At 31.0% G+C, this 24,419-nt stretch overlaps 1 protein-coding gene across 2 annotated transcripts in view; it reads left to right on the top strand.

Annotated features, from left to right (window-relative positions):
* Window positions 1-24,419, top strand: part of LOC114332527 (armadillo repeat-containing protein 6 homolog) — a 94,602-nt gene that overhangs the window by 24,603 nt on the left and 45,580 nt on the right. The window lies entirely within an intron of this gene.

The raw sequence follows: 24,419 nt of genomic DNA on the forward strand, positions 1-24,419 counted from the left end.
TCTTTATACAGTGTCGATAAATTCTTTTTAACGAGGAAACAGGAAATTTTGTAAACCATTCTGTGGTTATGTAGTTTGTGATACAGTTCTAGTTGTTGAGTTGAAATCATAAGCTGTTTCTGTTTGTTTATTTCTTAATAAATGAGCAATTCCAAATGATTTCGCCGAAGGTCCTCGGATTTGTACTAAATTTTAGTATGTTATTGTACCTCATAAAAAAATATTTTTCTGAGAATTATAGCCCCCTGGGTCTCATAGGGCCTGAGAGAGGGGCCCTGAAAAGGCCTAAAATTGACCTTTTAAAGGTTTTGAGCAAAGGTTTTGGCAAAACAACGTTTTTTGGTATTTTCAGCCTAGTGCAACTTTTTTCTTCCTATTTTTTGGCCCGAAATTTTTTTTGGGAGTAGTTCTCTATATGTGTAATAATCTCTAGGTACGGAATTTCTTGGCCCGGCCCTCTAAAACTTCGTTTTAAATCCATGAAAAATCAGGATTTTTTGTACTGAGTAACTCAAATTACCTAGTTTGTAGGACTCAGTTTAATAGATTTGAATAATATTCCAGGCTGTATGCTCGCCCCCCGCTCCCGTTAGGTAAATTATTCCGATTCGTTTTTTTTTTATACAAACAAGATGTCAGGCGGTATCGCGGTCGGAAAATTGTTTAAATAATTTTTTTTAAACAAATTCAAAAAATAAATTTTTTTACTTCAGACAAATTTTTAGTTCTTTCGTTCATTCTGAGCAAAAAATATCTCTCGTAATTTTTCTCTAAAATTGATTGTTGTTGAGTTATACGCAATTTAAAATTTGAAAAACGCGAAAACGGGAATTTTCAAGGCTTAATAACCCGGTTAAAATTATTATTATGAAAGTCACAAAGTGACCAAATTAAAGTAAAAATTTTTGTCATTATTTTGTTACGAAGCTGTTATTTAAAAAAAAAAGAAGCGCTAAGGCTACGGCTCCACGGGCTGGAAATTGACGCTAGCAGTAGCCGCAAAACGAACTTAAGGTTCCACGGAACTGAATAGGAATAGCCGAACTGAACCGACTACGCACAAGTCCTGTAGTCGGTACAGTTCGGCTATTCCTATTCCGTTCTGCGGAACCCAAGGTTCATAAATAGACAGGTTGCATGGTAACTTTCCACCAATCAGCGTCGAGAATCTAATGGCGGGAGTGACGTCACCCAGAATGCTGCATTCAAATTCATTCACTTCACTCATTGAAATGAACTCGGAAAGTAGGAATATATTGAAAATGTGTATATTTAAAAAAAAATACGTTTGGATTTTTAATGACTATTTATTTCATATATTCTTTAAAAAATGTGGTAGATACCTGTAGAGTTACAAAAATCATAGAATATAATTGCAATTAAATACATGCAGTAGAATAGCATTACTACTTAATTAAATCAGAAAGAGATTCTTTCTTGTATATATATGGGACTAAATCATTCAAATATCCTAGGTATATTAATAATGGGTTGAATACAATTTACTTTTTTAAATGATTTTGAGTAGGTATATAATAATTTTGAATTGGGGATAATGCATGTAGTACATTATTATCAATTCCTCCTAACATGTAAACAATGGTGAAAAAGAGATTCAACTAAAGATTTATGTATCAAAATTAGTAGTTTTTCCCTTAAGTTGAACATAAGAGCATCTGATTACGTTAGGTACTGGATTATAATATCCAAACCTATTAAAACATTATGATTCCATTCAATAGGTACCTGTGAAGTTTTACATTAACAGTGAATTATAAAAAAATACAATTTCAGTGCAATAAATGGAATTTTCCCCATTTTATATATTCATTTAGTGTATAATTGTTTATTCAAACGATCTTCAGATGGCTGCAATATTGGTTATAATTTTATATGAAACAATTACATATAATAGATCTATTATCATAGACTTAATTAGATATACTGTTCAATAAGTCTAAGATGTAAACTTGATGTGAAGAACTGCAAGAGACATTACAGAACTGTAATGTCTCTATACAAGAATGTCCTTTACTATACAATACAGCAGAAAGAAAATCCAGTAAGTAATAGTAGGTACTTAATACAACCACATTAAAATGTATCTTAAGAGGATCGGTACGTATTTTCGGCTGCAATGATATTCAAATGGGGATTAATTTTTTTCGAATCCTGAGAAAACTAATAAGTATTTCTGAAAAATGTAAACGCAGAATGAAATATCACGTTATTAGCGAGGGCCGAAAGTCCCTGAGAACTTCTACAATGTTTATTTTAATAAGTTGTAGGGGTGAAAAACTAAGAGAAAATTTAGTGTGATTTTTAATTTCAAATATATCATTCAAAATAAACTTTTTATTTATTCTAAGGGACTTTCGGCCCTCGGTAATAATTTAGTCTTTCATTCTGCGTTTAAATTTTTCAAAAATATTTATTGGTTTTTTCAGGATTCGAAAAAAATAAACACAATGCCGTGGTAATATTTTCCAAATCTATCTTTGTCTTACAACGCACTCAGCCGAATATAATATTGTCAGCATATATTGTCAGTCAGACACTGACAATCAGTGACAATTTTAAATATTTGACATTGCATCGGGAATATTTTGAGTTATTGATTAAATAATATTGATATAAAGTGTATTTGATAAATAATTGATTTAAGACGTGACCTTAATAAAAAGTTATTTATTGTGTATTATTTGTGGAAGATCCAAGCAGAGAATACATCAGGATAATATATTCTGTGATCCAAGTATTTTGTTGTTAAAGATGTTCAAAATTGTAAGCGTTCCATAACAATATATTATTAAAAAATCACTTTAACACTTTTTTCTCTTTTTTCGATTGAGTATTAGTCTTTGTTGTACAAATAAATTATTACAATCACTGAATACATAGTTAGTGAAAAAATTATCACATTTATTAACTGAATTAATAATTTGCAATTATAAAAATAACAGTTATCCAGGAACATTCAAAAGCCATCTCTTTAAATTAATGATGACATTTTCAAGTAGAATGACATTCTAGTAATGTTTAAATATCCATACCAGTGTGAATTTTACTACACATAATTTGCCGTGTAAAGACAGAGAAAGTAGGGATACACGTAAAATATTTGCGAATTATGTACCCATAGCCTTAATAACACTTGTAAAAGAGTTTTGGGTTTAAGTTATTATACTAAAAACACTTAATGATATCTACAGATACATTATATCTCAAGATATAAACACAAATTAAAACACTAACGATATTTAATAACAAAATATAGCCTCCAAACCACGTATCCTATTATGTTTACAAACAATTCGTAAAATTGATCGTCTGGGTGACGTCACGATGACAATATTTAATTTGACAATGTCAAAGTTACCATACAACCTATGGTATAGGGACCTTGTGCGGAACCTTAAGTTCGTTTTGCGGCTACTGCTAGCGTCAATTTCCAGCCCGTGGAGCTGTAGCTTAAGCGTATATCTCTCGCGCACTCACCACTCGCCTCAATACGCGTTCAACGCTCATTATTGATTATTAACAATAACAGCTTCGTAATAAAATAAAGACAAAAATTGCTTCAGGATCTTGTAGGGAGAGCTTTAAACTTTGATTTGGTCACTTTCTGACTTTCCTAATGATAATTTTAACCGAGTTATTAAGTCTTGAAAATTCCCATTTTCGCGTTTTTCAAATTTTAAACTGCGTATAACTCGACAACAATCAATTCTAGAGAAAAATCTTAAAAAATATTTTTTGGTCAAAATGAACTAAAGAAACTAAAAAAAAAATTGTCTGAAGTGAAAAAATTGATTTTTTGAATTTAAAAAAAAAATGATTTATACAATTTTCTCACCGCAATACCGCCTGGCACCCTGTTTGTGCAAAAAAAAAACGAATCGGAATAATTTACCTAACGGGGGCGAGCATACAGCGTGGAATATTATTCGAATCTATTAAACTGAGTCCTACAAACTAGGTAATTTGAGTTACTCAGTACAAAAAATTCTGATTTTTCATGGATTTAAAACGAAGTTTTAGAGGACCGGGCCAAGAAATTCCTTACCTAGAGATTATTATACATATAGAAAACTACTCACAAAAAAATTTCAGGTCAAAAAAATAGGAAGAAAAAAGTTGCACTAGGCTGAAAATACCAAAAAACGCTGATTTTGCAAAAAAGGGCCCTGCTCAAATGCATATATCTTCGCTCCCTTTCGACATAAAAAATATTCCTAGAATTATTTTAAACTTTGCCTTAACACTTTAAAAATCAGGCATTGTAAAAGATCTTTCGACGTCGCGTTCAAATTTGGCAATAGAATGAAAAAAATTAGAAAACATCCATTTTTCAAAATTTGCTTCGCACTTAATGAGTTCCCCAAAATTAAGTTCAATATTTAGAAATTTGAAAATTTATTTGTGAGTACTAGACGTCAAGACAAAAAAAATCCAGTTTTAAAAATTAAATTTGCTTGAAAATGTTTCGAGATATCGTAATTTAAAAATAACGCTCAAAACCTTTAAAAGGTCAATTTGAGGCCTTTTCAGATACCCTAGCTCAGGCCCTATGAGACCTAGGGGGCTATAATTCTCAGGAAAATATTTTTTAATGAGGTACAATAACATACTAAAATTTAGTACAAATCCGAGAACCTCGTCCACAAAACTCGGCGAAATCGTTTGGAATTGCTCATATACATATAAGTTTGTGTGTTTTTGAAATGTAAATGTTTTGAAATTTTGAATTTTCTTCGATGTTCTATTTTCTCAGTAGATATTTTGTTTTGTATAGACATGCCTCTGTTTTTTCAATGTGCCTCCAGTAAGTTGTCATTCCATCGTTTTCGTGGTCTTCCCACTGATTGTCTTCCTATTGGTGAACGGTCTCTCGTCGTCCTTACTATTCTATTTGTTGTCGTTCGGCTTATGTGGTCATTCCATTCTACTCTTCTGTTTCTTACCCAGTTATTAATGTTCTCCACCTTACATCTCCGTCGCATATCTGCACTTCTAGCTCTGTCCCATAGATGGTCTTACCATCGATTTTCCGAAGGGTTTTCATCTCCACTGTTTCGAGCATTAGTTGTATTACGTACATTCTACTAGTATAGTATTTTTACTACAAAAGCGATATTACGTAGGTCAAAATTTTTGACGTAAGAGAACTGTCAAAACATTAGAATGTTACTTTTCATTATTGCGATGTTTATTATAAACATGGCAATAATGAAAAGTCACATTCTAATGTTAAAAATTTTGACCTACGTAATATCGCTTTTGTAGTAAAAATACTATACATTATTAATATCACAGATGCATGATGCATCCTTTTATCACAAAATTACAGGTATTTTGGAAGTTTTATAGTAATCATCTTATTTGCAGTAGTAGAGTCATCTACAGCGTGTCTACTTAAGTTGGAAACATATGGGAAACTTTTTTATTATTAATTTTACGAAAAAAAGTTATTCTCTATAAAAAGTTCTGCATGCCCCAAAACCTAAAATTCAATTATCAGATATTAAATTTTCCCAATATTATACGAGGTATGTCAAAAAATATGAATTTCGGTCAAGGATAAAGTACCTTTATTTCTCTCAATATCGAAAATTCTTATGATAAAAAGTTGTTTGGAATTAAAAACTAAGATCAAATATGCAATCACATGCTTCTAATTGAAAAAAAAAATTTTTCTCAAATTTATGGATACCTACCCAACATCGTTTTTAATTATTACAAATATGATAATTCTCTTATTATTCGTTTTACGAAAAAAAGTTATTCTTTATAAAAAGCTCTGCATGGTCTAAAATTTAAGACACAACCATAATATATCAACTTTCATTAATTTTATACGAGATGTGTCAAAAAATATGAAATTCGCTCAAGATTATAGTACCTTTATATTTCACAATATTTCAATTAGAAGGATATAATTGCATATTGAAACGTAGTTTTTAATTCTAAACAACTTTTTGTAATAACCATTTTCAATATTGTGAAAAATAAAGGTACTTTACTCTTGAGTGAAATTCATATTTTTTGACGTACCTCGTATAAAATTAATAAAATGTGATATCTGATGGTTGCATCTTCTCCCTTAGGACATGCAGAGCTTTTTATAAAGAATACATTTTTTTCGTAAAAGTAATAATAAAAGAGTTATCGTATGTGTAATAAATAAAAACGAAGTTAAATATCAATAAATTTGAGAAAAATTTGGAAAATATTTTTTTCCAATTAGAAGGATGTAATTGCATACTTTATCTTAGTTTTGATTTCCAAACAACTTTTCATAATAAGAATTTTCGATATTGAGAGAAATAAAGGTACTTTACTCTTGAACGAATTTCATATTTTTTGACATACCTCGTATAATATTGACAAAATTTTATGTCTGATGATTGAATCTTAGGTTTTAGAGAATGCAGAACTTTTTATAAAGAATAACTTTTTTTCGTTAAATGAATAACAAAAAAGTTTCCCATATGTTTCCAACTTAAGTAGACACGCTGTAGATACTCTTTTAATACTACTAAGTTTTAAACCTTTTTTCTTCAAGAACCCTTACACTCATTGCAGTATTTTCTCTACTAATTGAGGCAACCTTACTTTTACATGAAATTTAAGTCTCCCACTCACCTGTCCCAATACTGTTTGTTATTCATCATCACTCATATCATCATCAATTATACATATCTCTCACGAACATAGTCAACAGAGACTCCTATCTTATTGAGCCCTTACCATAGAACATCTCGAGGATTTCAAAGCCCCGTCATATGCTTTCTCAAGATCAATGAATGCAATATGAGCTTTTGTTCCTTTATTCCTATATTTTTCTATCAACTGTGTTATAAAGAAAATTACATCTGTCGTTGATTTGCCTTGCATAAATCCTAACTGATTTTCTTAGTTTTTTCACATCTTTTGTAACTTCACATTCTTAGTAAGATGTAAGATAGCAAATAGATTATAGACTAAGTGGGTATTTTCTTATAATCCATTGTACATCATCACAGAGTTGCTTTAAAATCTTAAGTGGAAACCCCCAGGTTTTATTGCAGATTTGGATTCCCTACGTAAAAGTAAGCATCTTTTATTCGAGACATCGGAAAAAACGATTTATGCGGGGTCGTGTTTGGTGTCATTCGATAGATTTTTGAAAAATATTGAACACGCATTTTTCAGTTTTTCGATCCGATGTTCAGGTTGCGAAATACAGGGTGATTGATTAGTGGAGTAAAGCTCAACAGATCCGCTATAGTAATAGATATCAATAAAAGTTAATAACAAAAATTGTAGACAACTTTTAGATTCATATTACAAAATTAGTTAGATTGTTACTGGGTGTTCGATAACCTAATGGCAGACCAAACTTATGTTTTTTTTAAATGGAACACTCTGTATTTTATTTTATATTCGAAATCTCTTTAACTGTTCCATCACAAAAATATAAAGGTTTGTTATGTTATACAGGGTATGTACAAAGTTATAACCAATTTTATATGAAAATCATAACAATTTCAACTCCCTGTACAAATAAAAATAAGCACAACAGCAATTGATTATTGACGCCATATTTTTTTATTTATTGTCAAAATTTTCAAAAATGATTGATATTGCCAATTTTCTTTATATTGAATACAGGGTGAGTCAAAACGCAACTACATTATTTTCTCAGTAATTTTAAATAGAACACCTTGTATTTTATATCACTATCGAAAAGTACCATTACCGTAATTTAATAACATTCCCTATATATATATATATATATATATATATATATATATATACATATATATATATATATATATATATATATATATATATATATATATATATATATATCTAAATTTATTAGTTTTCGAGATATTTTCGTTTTTTAGAGCAAATTATTAATTAGGTGTCTGAATTTTTCCAAATTTTAAGTAAGCCATGACTGAATTGTCTAAAACTGACAATAAACGATTACTGATTATCAATCCGGTAATCAACGTAAAGATGTAGCAATTAAAGAAAGACATACAATTTATTAGTAAGAAATTTTACAAAAAAAAACACAACCACAACATACAACATTTTTGAAACAATTAAAAACCACTTTTTTATGTAAATGTAACAAATAAAGCAAGAAAAATAATTTATCAGTAATAAAGTTTATAAAAAAAAACCTAAGCACAAAATACAGTCGAACCCGCTTATTAGAATACCGGTTATTAGAATACCGGTTTAAGGAATAGAAATTTGAGGTCCCGAAATGTTTCTACTAGTCACCAACGATCGGGACCACTGATCTATTTTTCATATCATCCCTTGTTTTTGGAGGTATTTTATAAACTTCATTCTTGACATAACTGCAAAAAAATGAATCCAGTTTATTAAATTCTGGTGATCTGGGTGGCCACGCTACTGGTCCATTGAAAAATGAAAATATCGTGAAAACTAATAAATTTAGACATAGGGAATCTTATACAAAAGTTAAAGTACGGTAATGGTATAGTCGACTCGCTAATCTGAGACACAACTGTCTACACTACAATCACAATAAAGATGCACTAGAAATAAACAAGCACGAGGAGCACTCCCAAATCATGATTTGGGAGTGCTCCTCGAACATTCAACGTGCCTTGGTTTGTTTATTTCTATATAGTGCATTTTGTATTGCGATTGTAGTGTAGACAGTTATGTTTCAGATTAGCGAATCGACTATACTTTTCAATAGTGATATAAAGTACAGGGTGTTCCATTTAAAATTATTGAAAAAATAATGCACTTGCATTTTGACTCACCCTGTATTTGATATAAAGAAAATTAGCAATATCAATAATTTTTTGAAAATTTTAACAATAAATAAAAAAATATGGCATCAATAAACTATTGCTGTTGTGCTCATCTTTATTTATACAGGGAGTTGAGCTTGTTACGGATTTCATATAAAATTGGTTATAACTTTGTAAATACCCTGTATAACGTTGTTCTGAAGTTATTTTCTTGTGGCATTTTTATAATCAAATATATTCAAATGGGAAATAAGCCACAATTTTACCTAAAAATGATTTTATTAACGTTTTATTATTGAACAAGACATCGTAAGTATTGAAGATTTGCTTTACGGAATGATATCAAATTCTGATTTTGATCGAATTATTTTTAGTTTACACATAATTTATCAAAATTCATATCAGAAACAAAGAAATATACATTTAAATAAATTTAATATTCTTTTAGAACAAAATAGTATACATACTTTTGATAACCTAAATAGAAATAATGACATATTAGCGACAGTTGTCAATCTATCAAATAGACATTTAAATGCAACGGAAAATTTGATATTGTCAAAAGGTTTAAACTATGCTGTCACTCATCCACCTATTCCAACATTAGACATAATTAGCGCAGTGGAAAAAATATCCCAGTGTTTACCAACTCATGAAAAAGAACAATATAGGGTACTATGCAAACTTGAATTGGAAAAATCTAATAAAATTGAACAGAACATCAGCAAAGAGGAAATGAAAGCTTTAAAAACTTTCAAAAATGATGACTCCATAACAATCCTACCAGCGGATAAAGGAAATGCAACTGTAATAATGGATAAAGTACAATATGAGGACAAAATTACAGATCTAATTACAAATGGACCTTATACCAAATTAACGAAGGATCCAACAAAGACACTGGAAAACAAAATCTATAGAACTTTATTCAAATTTAAAAATGACCTAACGTACTATCAAAGAAAATTAATGACACCTCATTACAGTAAGACACCACATTTTTATGGAGTACCGAAAATTCACAAAGCAAATATTCCACTTAGACCTATTTGTAGTACCATCAATTCTCCTTGTAGTGAACTATCAAAAATTTTATTAAATATTATAAAACCATTTGCAAATAATAATGACACATTTATAAAAAATACACAACATTTTTTAAACAAATTATCAAATATTGAATTTAATCCAAATAATATTTTAGTAAGTTTTGACATAAACAGTTTATTTACAAATGTGCCATTAGATAAAACTTTAAACATAATCAAAACGAAATTAGAAAATGATAATACATTAGCAACTAGGACAAGACTAAATGTATCAGCTATAATGGAGTTATTGACATTATGTACTAATAATACCTATTTTCAACTAAATAATGAATTCTATAAACAAAATTTTGGTCTCGCAATGGGCTCTTCTTTATCTCCATTATTGGCTAATATATTTATGGAGGTAAATGTATCAGCTATAATGGAGTTATTGACATTATGTACTAATAATACCTATTTTCAACTAAATAATGAATTCTATAAACAAAATTTTGGTCTCGCAATGGGCTCTTCTTTATCTCCATTATTGGCTAATATATTATTACAAATTATATATAATTTTTTTACTAAGCAACAACATTTTTGTTTATATTAATAGTATTTTGTATTTTGACAACGGCACCCGATTTGGGCGTCGAAACGTTAATAAAAATCATTTTTTAATAATATTGTGGCTTATTTCCCATTCTAAATAGTTAAAATTGTAAAAATGCCACAAGAAAATAGCTTCAGAACAATATTTATGGAGGATTTCGAAACTAATATCATTTCTAAACAAAATTTAAAACCCACAGTATGGTGGAGATATGTAGATGATGTGTTTTCCATATGGCCTCATAGATCGGAATTGTTGGATACGTTCCTGAATATTATAAACGATCAAGAAGTTTAGAGACAATAAAGTTTACAATGGAAAAGGAATACAATAACACCCTACCTTTCCTCGATGTTTTGGTCTCAAAGAAAGATACTGGATATGAGACTCAAGTGTATAGAAAACCAACACACACCAACAGATATCTCAATTACAAATCAAATCATAACATCAACGTTAAAAAGGGAATCATTAAATCCTTATATGATAGAGCCAAAATTACTTGTTCTAACGAAAATTCATTTTTAGAAGAAAAACAATTGTTAACATCTGTTTTATTAAAAAATGATTATCCCATATCGTTTATAAATAAGGAATTGTCAAGAATGGATCGAATTGAACAGAACAACTTAGAACGGGATCCTACAACATTCACAAGAAATAATACGAGGAAAATATCAATACCATATGTAAAAGGACTATCCGAGAAACTTAAAACAATAGGAAATAAATTCAACATATCAACATCATTCAAAACAACAAACACATTGAGATCTATTCTATCTAAAACTAAACCTAACAGTGAACAAGAAAGAACAAAGAATTGTATTTATAAAATACCTTGTGAATGCGAACAATTTTATATAGGTGAAACGTCAAGACCATTAGACGTTAGAGTAAATGAACATCAGTCCTATATAAAAAATAGAGAATTTGATAGATCTCAAATATGTCAACACGCATGGGATAATGAACATAGAGTTCAGTGGAGAGATTCAAGTATAGTCCTAAAAGAAACAGATAGTAAAAAGAGAAAAATCAAAGAAGCGGCTCTAATTATGCTAAATGAAACCAATTGTGTCGCAAATTCCTCGGTAGAATGCAGTAGGATGTGGTTACCCATATTAAAGGAGGAAGTCAATAGAAAGAAAATACCGCAATTAGTAAATCAGTAACATATCGAGTTAGTACATATTTAAAATTTAAAATATCAAGTCAGAATTTTGTATTAGTTTTGAGAGTAAACTAAATGTAAACCCAAATACTTGTCGGGATAGTATCACGAGGTTTTTCCTGGTTTTCCCTCGTGATTTACTATGGAATCTCTAACGCGAGAATTTCAGTACCACCGTTGCATTTGGTTGTCTTTTTAAAGACAGATCACATGCTATGATTTTTTGTGGCGGATATTCTTGAGTTGGGATTGATTTCATGTAATCGAATGAACTATCTTTTAGTAAAGTCGTCCCAGGAACGGAACTCATCAATATTGGCAATATCATTTTAAAGTCGTCTACTTTAAAATGTATAATACGTGTCTGAATTGCCGATATAAATGAGTCAGATTAAATAAATTATTAGAAGAATTTTTTACTAAGCAACAACATTTTTATTTATTTAGTATTATTTTGTATTTTGACAACGACACCCGACTTGGGCGTCGAAACGTTAATAAAATCATTTTTAGGTAAAATTGTGGCTTATTTCCCATTTGAATATACTTGATTACCCTGTATAACATAACAAACCTTTATATTTTTGTGATGGGACAGTTAAGGAGATTTCGAATAAAAAATAAAATACATTCCATTAAAAAAACATAAGTTTGGTCTGCCATTAGGTTATCGAACATTCTGTAACATTCTAACTAATTTTGTAATATGAATCTTAAAGTTGTCTACAATTTTTGTTATTAACTTTTGTTGCTATCTATTACTATAGTGGATCTATTGAGCTTTACCCCACTAATCAATCACCCTGTATTTGACTGTTCCGCTACTTTTGGGACACCCTGTATAAGGAAACATTGAAACAACAGAAATATTGAAATGTAATGAATTTGTATTATTAAACTGCTGTTTGACAAATTATTCATATTGCCTAATATTTTCTGATCTCTTAAAGCTCTAAGAATTTAGACCATAATAGTTCTAGAAACTAGTACTGATAGTATTCTTGAAGTATGTACTTTCATTTAAAATAACAAAAAAATCGAAAATTTCAGACCACGTCTCCCCCTCCTGTTTTCGAATTTTTTAATAATTATACTAATTTTAAGTTCATATAATACTTCCTTAAGAATACTCTGATGTTTATATTAACATTTAAAGTAGTGTGTAATTTAATTTGATTATAATTTATTGATTTGTTTACATTTTAACTCCATAGAAGAGTGTATTATTTGTTAAAAAAGTACAATGTTTAAAACCTGTAAATAATTATTTTTTAAAAAAATTAGAGATTCTAACTGAATAAACAAAATATTATTGACATTAACCAGATTTGTTTGTTTAGCATTAATATCATTTTATTTGTGAAGTTAACTCCTTGATATACACTGCGCTTCACAGAAAACGGGCGGCCCACAAAATTGGTCATTTTTGATTCTCGAATTTCCTAAACCTGTTGTCCGATTTAACTGATTTTTTTAATATGTTACAGCCTTATTCTTTAACAATTAATAATATTGTTGCTAAACAGGTAAATTTTCATTGTATACCGGGTGAACCAATCAAACTGTTTTTTCTCAAAGTTCGGAACACCCTTTGGAAAATTCTAGCATTTATAAAATACTGAAATTAAAACCCAACTATAGCCTCAGGATTTCTTAACATTCTGTTTTTTGATTCATTCGCTTATGTTGGATAATAAAAAAGTTATAAACAACTAGCCATGTTTTTCATCAGTACATGGTGTTTCTAAATAAGGGCGACAAACTTTAAGGGGTAATTCTGAATGAAAAAATAATCACAGTGTGTTTTATAAACATATGTCCGCAAATGCTTCGTTTCCGAGATACAGGATGTTGATTTTTTTATATATACAAGGTGTCCCAAAAGTAGCGGAACGGTAGAATATTTCGCGAACTGAACATCGGATCCAAAACGGAAAAATACGTGTTTAATAATTTTCAAAAATCTATCGAATGCCACCAAACACGTACCCCCACTCCACCCTCTGGAGGTGGGGTAAGGGGTAACTTTAAAATCTTAAATAGAAACCCCAGTTTTTATTGCAAATTTGGATTCCTTACCTAAAAGTACGCAACTTGTATTCGAGACATTTTTCCTAATTGTGGATAGATGACGCTATAATCGGAAAAAAACGATTTATCGTGATACCCTAGGTAAAATTATAGAAACGGTCTAATATCTCGAGAAATACACTTCTAAATGAAAAACCAAAAAATACGTGTTTAATATTTCTCAAAAACCTATCGACTAACACCAAACATGACCCTCCACCCCACCCCCTGGAAACTTTAAAATCTTAAATAGGACTTTTTATTGCAGATTTGGATTTCTCATGAAAAAATAAGTAACATTTATTCGAAACATTTTTTGGACTTGTTGATAGATGGCGCTATCATCGGAAAAATACGATTTATTAGCGCCATCTATCAACAATTCTTAAAAAAATTCGAGTAAATGTTACTTATTCTTTCATGGGGAATCCAAAACTCCAATAAAAAACGGGGGTTCCTATTTAAGATTTTAGAGTTACCACCTCTTAAAACCTACCAAATTTCATTTGTATATCTCAACCAGTTTTAGAGATAAGTAAATCGTCAGTTTGTAAGAAAAAATTCAACATCCTGTATCTCTGTATGTTTATAAAGCAAATGGTCATTATTTTTTCATGCAGAATTAGCGCCGGACTCCACTTGCGATTTTGTAGTCGCGCAATTGTTTTGTCGCGAAGATTGAACACATTGTTTCAAATACAAGTCAATTCTCGATTATTTAGTCGCAAATGGATTGACTTGTATTTGAAACAATGTGTTCAATTTTCGCGACAAAACAATCGCGCGACTACAAATCGTAAGTGGAGTCCGGCGCTTACCGCTTAAAGTTTGTCGCATTGATTTGGAAACACCATGTACTGATGAAGAACCAAGGCTAGTTGTTAAAGTTCCTAACTTTTTTATTATTCAACATAGCGAATGAATAAAAAACAGAATGTTAAGCAAATCTGAGGATATAGTTGGGTTTTAATTTCAGTATTTTATAAATGCTATAATATTCCACAGTGTTGCGAACTTTGAGAAAAAACAGTTTGATTGGTCCACCCGGTATACAATGAATATTTACCTGTTTAGCAACAATATTATTACAGCGATATTGTTAAAGAATAAGGCTATACGCTGTGAGCTCGTACGTAGAGGGGATATTTACAAATTCGCGAGCGCCAGTAGTGGCAAGTCTGTAAACGTTTACCGGAAATTTGACATAAATGTCAAAGTGATTAATTTAAAATTAAAATTAAAAACATTAATTATAAGAAATATTAGTTGGTCAAAGCTGTGGTATATATTTGTACCTTAAATATACTTACGTTTTAAATACCGAATTTAAGTTTTTTTAATGTTCCGTAATATGTAATTATAAATTAATATATTAGTCTTAGCGCCATCTACACGATAATTGTGAAAGTATCTGAAGTAAGAAATTCATATTTTTTCAATAGAACGTCAAAATGATTAGCAAAATTTAAAAAAAATCGATTACAATTTAATTACTTTTTTGCGTTGTAAATATTAAGCGATAACAATTAAATAATAAATTTAAAAATTACCGGTGAATTAGTAAGTTGAATTAGTAATCCGCTAGGAGCGCCACCAGCGAAGCTCAGAGCGTATAACATATTAAAAAAATCACTTAAATCGGACAACAGGTTTAGAAATTCGAGACATCAAAAATGGCAAATTTTGTGGGCCGCCCGTTTTCTCTGACGCGAAGTGTAGTTTGATATCCATCAAATACATTTATATACAGGGAGGAAATCACTTATGGAATAAAATTATTTCTGTCCTTTTTTTAAAAAGTTATAAGAAAGTCCGAGACCCGTTGATTTTTGTATATAAATGTGCGCTTTTTAAACAAATTTAAATGTATAGGGCGATTCACGCAAGCCTAGCATAGCTAGTGTGACCAAATCAAATTCAGTCGAATTCGGGATATGGCTGAAAAATAATACCTGAAATCCGGGACTTTTCAATGAAAATCGGGCCATTTTTTTTAAATATAGAACTTTAGTATTTTATTTAACATTTTTATGTTGACAAAATTTTCTTTGATGGGATGGGTTGTAATGATAATCACATTTTTATTAGTTTTTGACGCTTCGACTTCCAATCAGGAAGTCGTCCTCAAAAAAGCAAAAAATTAGAAAATAAACTGATATTGGACTTCCATGTAAATATAACTTTAGGTTAATATAAAAGTATAATTATCATTATTACATATTCATGGTTTTGAATCGTCTTTTCGGAAGACGATAATTAAAATACAGAAACGGGAAAAAGTCCAGAGTTTGAGTTTTCGAAGGACTATTTATAATACCACGAAATAAAATGCATGCGTTTTGAATGTGGTATTAGTATTACACTGTAGAATTTTTAGAAGTATAACGTATTCAAAATTTGAAAATAGAATTTTACCAAAACGGTGAAAATTCGGATGTTCTGGAAGCCTTGTCCGGGACGCGGGGACACGACGTCGTAATTCGGGCCATGTCCCGGATTTTTCGGGCTAGTTGGTCACACTAAATAGCCCATAAGCTTTATTTTTGATGGCACACCCTGTACATTTTTATATTCTTATAAGCTTTTTAATAACTTTATCTAAACGAACTATATCATGGAGGGTCTATTATGAATATTACGGGGTAAAATTTTGAAATTATATAGTGTGAATAACACTGGAAACTACTTACGGAATAAAATTGTTTGTGTCCTTATTTTAAAAATTATAAAGAAAACTGTTACACGTTTAAAAGTTGACGTGTAACAGCTAAACATAATTTTAAATGTATAGGGTGGTTAACGCAAGTCTAGCATATTCCATCATCTTCATATTTAATGGAACACCCAATATATTTTTATAAGTTCCGTAACAACCTGATCTTCTTCTTTGTGCGACTAGGATTACTCCTGTTTGTCTGCCTCTTATTCTGTTTCAGTTGTTGTTGACTGTACATTGGATGCGTTCGGACGACCACAGCGGCTGGACAGCTGAGCCAGCAGTAGCTGTCAGACGTCACTGCTGGAAGTCAGTCGCTGAGAGATTTACTAAGCTTTCCCTAACACGGCTGGATACAACCACTCAGCCGATTTCTGCTGACAGTCAGCCGCTATGGTAGTCCGAACGCACTCTGATAGTTTAGAAAATTGATGTATGTACATATTTACTTAGCTAATTAAAAAAAATACCACTATTTAAAGTGTGATAAATTGTTGATTTCAAAATTTTATGTATTTAATCTTTAAAGTATTTATAAGTGGTTCCCAGTTCCCACACTGTATAATTTAAAAATTTCACCCTGTATTATTCACAATAGACCCTACATGATAAAGTTCGTTGAGATCAGGTTGTTAAGCAGCTTTTAAACATATACAGGGTTTTCCATTAAAAATAAAGTTTAAATCACACTGAACATTTTAAAATTATGTTTAAAAATATGATTCATACATATACAGGGTGATTCTAAAAGAATGTCAAATTTCTGAGTTGTAGATTCTAGACCTCAAAATATTAAGATTTAACCCAAATCACTTAAATAAAACGTGGCTCGTTACTAAGCTAAAGGGTTTTTTATTTAAAAATTTAATAAATATTTTTACCCAGAACTTTAAAAGGGGTGATACACACGCGAGTAAGTACGCGAACTTATGGCTCGACGACCTTTTTCGCGCGTGTATCACAGTAAGTACGCGTACTTTAAGTCCGCCAAGTAAGTACGCCGTCGATCCAACAAGTTTGAAATCTTACTCGTAACCCGTACGTGTATCACTGCCACGAGCCTCGAGCCGTCATGTTATTGCGTTTAAAGTTACACTTATATTTTCACTAATTAAGCAAATTGCCTAGAAATAATTCAATCGTTTATTATTGAAAGTAGACAAGTTACATTTTATAAGTTTTGAGAAAACCGTAAAACACTATTTTAAGCTATACTAAATTATTTTTGATTATATGTTTTTGAGTAAACCTAATTATTTATAGGCTGTTTTATCCTCCTGATGAAAATATTACCCTCTTATCTATGATATTTTGTTTATTACTCACACTTTTCGATTTCGTCTTTTTTTATTAGTATTAAAAATATATAACACGATAGGATACGATACGAAGTATATAATACGATAAAATTCCTAAATAGCACAAACCACCGACGGCGACCACGATCTTTAAAACCGCGTACTTTAAGTCTGCCGTGTATCACCAACGGCGAGTAAGTCAGCGATCTTTAAATCCGCGTACTTAAAGTTTGCGTGTGTATCACGCGCTTAAATCTATTTGACATATACTTGTCATTCTTGACAGAGAGTGTATGTACTGTACACCCTACTAAATTATGAAAAATAAACGTTTCTGACTGCTTCCAGAGGCGTACGACAGGGGAAAGAGAATGGTTGACCCTTTCCAAATTCTGCGCCACTGGCGAAATTGCTATTTTGCGCAATATATCGATTCTCCAAGACTTTCTATTTAAATTATTTCTACACTGGCGATCATAAAAAGCGGGTCACTCGATGAGTTATTCAAGTTAGATGTCTCGAATTTTCTAAACCTGTTGTCCGATTTGAGTGATTTTTTTAGTATGTTATAGCCTTATTCTTTAGCAATATCGCTATAATAATATTGTTGCTAGACCGGTAAATTGTCATTGTATACCGGGTGTAACAATCATACTGTGTTTATTCCTGAAAGTTCGAAACACCCTGTGGAATGTTTTAGCATAGATAAAATATTGAAATTAAAACTCAATTGTAGCCTTAAGCTCTTTTAACATTTTCTTTTTTGATTTATTTGTTTATGTTGGATTATAAAAAAGTTAAGCACGTTAATAACTAGCCATGTACTTCATCGATACAGGGTGTTTCTAAATAAGTGCAACAAACTTTAAGGGGTAATTCTGTATGAAAAATAATGACAATTTGCTTTATAAACATATGTCCGCAAATGCTTCGTTTCCGAGATACGGGATGTTGAAATTTTTCTTCCAAACTGACTATTTATTTATTGCTCTAAAACCAATAGAGATATGCAAATGAAATTTGGTAGGTTTTAAGAGGCAGTTATTGTGTATTTTTTGACATACAATTAATAATTCTATATTCACCATTGGCGTGCATACAATAAAATGGTGAATATAAAATTCTTAATTGTATGTCAAAAAATGCGCCATAACTACCTCTTAACATCTACCAAATTTCATTTGCATATCTCAACCGGTTTTAGAGCAATAAATAAATCGTCAGTTTGTAAGAAAAAATTCAACATCCCGTATCTCGAAACCGAAGAATTTGCGGTCATACGTTTATAAAGCAAAGGGTCATTATCTTTTCATGCAGAATTGCCCCTTAAAGTTTGTCGCACTTACTTACAAATACCCTGTATTGATGAAAAACATGGTTAGTTGTTAAGGTGCCTAACTTTTGTATTATCCAACATAACCAAATAAATCAAAAAAGAAAATGATTTAATTTTTATATTTTCAAGTTTCAGTTTTAATTTCAGTATTTTATCTATGTTAAAACATTCCACGGGGTGTTTCGAACTTTAAGGAATAAACACAGTATGATTGTTACACCCGGTATACAATGACAATTTACCTGTCTAGCAACAATATTATTATGGCGATATTGTTAAAAAGAAAACACTGTTACTAATAAACCAAGTATAAAAGTTATACTGAGAATAAATCAGGTATAAGCAAAATCACTACCAATAAACATGGAATAACTTAGGTATAGGTTATACTTGGTATAAGAATTTAGTCCAAGTTTATACCGACCCACACCCTTGTTTAAGTCTGGTATAACCTGTTTTATGACTGTCAAAGTCATCAGAGACAAAAATATATTATTTTTTGATTTGTTTTGTGAGTAGATATATAATAAAAAAATGTGTTTAAGAGGTATTGTGGCTAACGAGGACGTTGATAATTATTTAATTAACATGATGGAAAATACACGAAAAAGGAAAACTTTCAAAGAAAGCATAAATTCTTTTTCAAAGAACGAAGAATAAAAATCCGGTTACCTAAAGATGATGTAAGATTTTTAGAAAAATTAGTAGGTGATTCACTTATTGTGAACAAGCGAGGAGGAGGCTTATCCTCTACTCTACAAGAAAAATAATGTCTTTATTTTCTATAATATGTAGAAAATCTCACAATTTTCTTCAAAATATGCTGAAATTAACATATTTACATTGCATTTATAAGTAAAATAAATTAAGTTGTTTACTTTTTCTTCACTTTCCCATTTAATGTAACGTTCTGTTTTATTTAAAGCCTTTTTATGAAATACTCAAACTCAATATACAACATACGAAATAACGATTTATTAAAATATAGCAGAGAATACAACGGTCATAGTCCATCAAAAAATTATGTAAACTACATATTTTTTGAGTTTATACGACTCATAAAGGAAAAAGAGGGTAGTTCATCAAAAAATGACCGAATTTGGTGTGTTAGTTGTAGAGAAAAGTCAAAATTGACATATTTCACCCAATATATCGTTGGTTTATGCATTTGTGTAGAAGATTGCGGCGTTGCCAAACTATTATTTCGGAATAAAGTGGGAATACTTATAACTAACTTATACCGAGTTTATTGGTAACAAATTATTTTCGTATTATATCTATCTTATACTTAGGATAACTATTCTAGATATAAATACGGAATAACCTTAGAATACGAGTGTTTTATTAGTAAGGCAGTAAGGCTATAACATACTAAAAAATCACTCAAATCGGACAACAGGTTTAGAAAATTCGAGACATCTAACTTGAATAATTCATCGAGTGACCCGCTTTTTATGATCGCAAGTGTATTTTGATTAATGTATTGTGCCTCTTCATTTTTAACTTCAAATTTCTCAAAAACTGATGATTTTATCGTTACGAATGAAAAGTATATTATTTACATAGAAAGTATTGTAGAATCGAAAAATTGCGCTAAAATGGCAATTTAGCCAATGGTGTAAAATGTGACAATGGTCAACTATTTACTGTCGCCTGTCGTATGCCTCTGGTAGTAGCCAGATCATTTTTTTAACATAATTTAGTAGGGTGTACAGTACCTACACTTTCTGCCAAGTATAAGGATATGTCACAGTATAAAGAGGGACAGTAGAACCACTCTCCGAAAAATTGGAAGTAAAATCTTTAGTCATGCATGGCGACGGCGCAATGTTCCCAGTCGCTTTTGCCCCACTCACGCATTGCTAGTCACGTAGAAACGTACCGGTTTTAAGAGGGAAAACCCGCATTCACCACTGGTGAATTACCAATTGCGTACTGCCGGTATTACTTCTTGAGATCAAAGTGCCGACATGGAAGAGGTTTTACTGTCCCTCTTTATACTGTGGATATGTTAAATACCATGTTTAACCCAAATCGCTTAATTGATTTAAAAAATATTGGCACCCGGTACTTTAAAAGTATTTGACATATCCTTATCACACTTGCCAAAAAGTGTCGCTACTGTATACCCCACTAAAATATGTTAAATAAACGTTTCTGGCTACTACCAGAGGCGTACGACAGAGGAAAATGAATGTTTGACGCTTCTCAAATTCTACGCCACTGACGGAATTACTATTTTAGCATAATTTTTAGATTCTCCAATACTTTCCATGTAAATAATATTCCTTCATTCTCATTCGTAACAATAAAATCATTAGTTTTCGAGATATTTGAAGTTAAAAATGAAGGTGTACAATACAGAGCCTATTTTACTTTAAATCAGGCCCGAGGCACTACACAATTTTCGGGCCCCTAAATTCATTAAATAAAATAATTCAATAATAATAACTTTTTTAAATGTGTTAATTATTTAATAGAAATATGGTTGCACCAGATATTTAAATTTTTATTAACAATATATAAAATTCACACTTAAACAATTAAACATTAGATGTGCTACAAAGTTCTTTAAGATGTGCCACTTCCTCCACTAAGGGCCGGTTGTTCGAACGCTAATCAACATTGATCACTATCAAATATTTAATTACTGTCACAACTGTCAATGTCAACTTTGGTTGGGTTGCTGAAAACATAGTTAATTATAATTATGAGATTAGTTAGTCAATTAACATAACAAATATTAACATAATTGATTAACTAATTTCATAATTGTCATCAATAATTATGTTTTCGGCAACCCAACCAAAGTTGACATTGACAGTTGTGACAGTAATTAAGTATTTGATAGTGATCAATGTTGATTAGTGTTCGAATAACCGGCCCTTAATCATCAACATCGATAGCGTTCTCATAATATGTATTCGGTAATACATAGTTTTCAAGTCTACTGTCTCACTGTTGTCTGTGACAATGTTACAAACATAATATTATGTTAAAAATATCGTTGTTTACAGAATTATTAGCATCTTTTCGTATAGATAGTTGCGTATAGATAGGATCACGAATAGGTAAATATTGTTTATTTAAAAATTTTTAAGTCCTTTTAAAAAAATGGTTTCGAGAACACTCGAATTTTCATCAAAAATTTGTTTTCTTTTTCGACCTTGGTAAAGCCCATCTCATTCGAATTATGGTGCTATCGACGAATCCTAAAGATATCGTGGGTTTCGCACACTTCCAATGAAGATGTTCTCCAAATGATGAATTCAGAACGTATACTAATAAACACCATAAAGAGAAGAAAAACAGAATACTTCAGCCATATAATTAGAGGACTGGAAGTCCAGGAACACTGGTGAGAAAGAGATGGATAGGTCGAAAGAAACTTTCATGGTTGCGTAATATTAGACAATGGTGTGGTTCCACGGAAGAAGAATTATTTCGCGCAGCAGCCGATAGAGAAAAGTTTCAGGAACTTGTAAATATGATGACGGCCAACGTCTGAATACGGACAGGGCACCTAAAGAAGAAGAAAGCTCATATCTATATGAAGCGTTTATCGGCGGTAATTTTTTAGCTTCATGTTCAATTTCTGAAAATTTTTCTCTATAAGTTTTCTATATATTTGATTAAACTATTATTGTCCCCTAAAGCAAATTTCCCCACCCAAGGTAAATGTCTAGATCCACCACTGTTTGTAAGTGACAGGCTAAAATTGCTTCCTGTTTAGTCCAGTCGGTTTAGATGAGTAACAGGCCTAACCTTGCATGCCGAGCTACCCTGAATTTTATTTTTCTTATCTTTAGGGGGGGGGGGGTCAATAGTAGTGTAAATTTAAAATAGCTAATTCCGCCGTTGCGTTAGCCGCCATTTGATTTTAAAGGAGAACCGTTTTTGCTTAATATCTTCGCCATTTTCAACTTTTCGGGCCCCATTTTTTTGGTGATCTTCCAGGGCCTCATTAAAATGCGGGCCCGAGGCAGGGGCCTCGTGGGCCTAGTGGTAAAATAGGCCTTGGTACAATACATTAATTAAAATAGCTGTGCCGTTTCATTTTCAACTTCAAAACCGATGACTCGAAAACTAATGACTTTACCGTTCCGAATGAAGAGTATATTATTTACATAGAAAGTATTGAAGAATCGAAATATTGCGCAAAAATAGCAATTCCGTAGAATTTGGGGAGGGTCAACCTTTCACTGTCCCCTGTCTTATGCCTCTGGTAGTAGCCAGAAACGTTTATTTATCATAATTTAGTAAATTGTACCGTATCTACACTTTCTGCCAAATATGCTAAGGATGTGTCAAACAGTTTTAAACTACTGGGTAAAAATAGTTATTAAATTTTTTAATATAACACCCTGTAACTCAGTAACAAGCCACATTTTATTTATGTAAGTGATTTGGGTTAAATCTTAATATTTTGTCTAGAATTTACAACTCAGAGATTGAACGTTCTTAATGAATCACCCTGTATAAAACTATAACGTTGTTGTTATTGTTGAGAATTATTGTCAACGTCAATGTATATAAATGTTCGAAAATGTTTTTGTCTAGATAAAAGAAAATATTTGTAGATATATTTCTTGTACACTTATCTAAATCCTCTTATTTTCATATATACTGTATTAGGCTTACCATATTTATGCAACTCCAAACCGGGACAGTAAATGGTGTATAGGGTAAAGTAGAAAAAAACACTCAGGCTGGTATCAAAATTTTTTATTAATTAAGTATCTATTTTTTGTAACATTCGTACTTATCACTTGTATGTAATTTTTTTAACCAACTTTATTTTTTTATAAACTTTATTTTTTTTATTTTTTCATAAAAATTATTGCATATCATATTATTAACATTTAGTTTAAGTACCGTACAGTAATACTTGTGCGCTAGACTCAGACTCTAGACTCCAAAATGCGGCCTCTATCGTCCGGCCAAAGAGGTTTCATCATCAAAATGTCCCGCTCTAAAGGAAAGGACATGCTTGCTAGGCTCAAAATATATTCCACCGTTTTTATCAGGTTGGGATCATGAAAATGTTTAAATTGTTGAACGCATTTGTCCACATACTCAATTTGCATCGTCGTCGAATTTTATTCTACATAGTGTGACGCTATAAAAGCTTTAGCAAGGGATACCTCGTCAAGAAGATTATCAGTATTAATCTTTTGTTGATTGTTCAAACCGTGTATTGTGTTTATAGTTTCAGCAGATCGTTCGATCTCATCTTATTTAAATACATGATTTAGTCCCAACAGCCTTCCCACAATTCAATGTACGATTCAATCGAAATGCGCATAAGCATGTGGAAGCCCTATTCTGAAATCAAATCTCTATCATCTTACTTTTAGTTTATTTTAAATCATACATTTTTTCGCTCACATAC

This window comes from Diabrotica virgifera, chromosome 2, assembly GCF_917563875.1.
Source record: "Diabrotica virgifera virgifera chromosome 2, PGI_DIABVI_V3a".
Taxonomy (NCBI): domain Eukaryota; kingdom Metazoa; phylum Arthropoda; class Insecta; order Coleoptera; family Chrysomelidae; genus Diabrotica; species Diabrotica virgifera.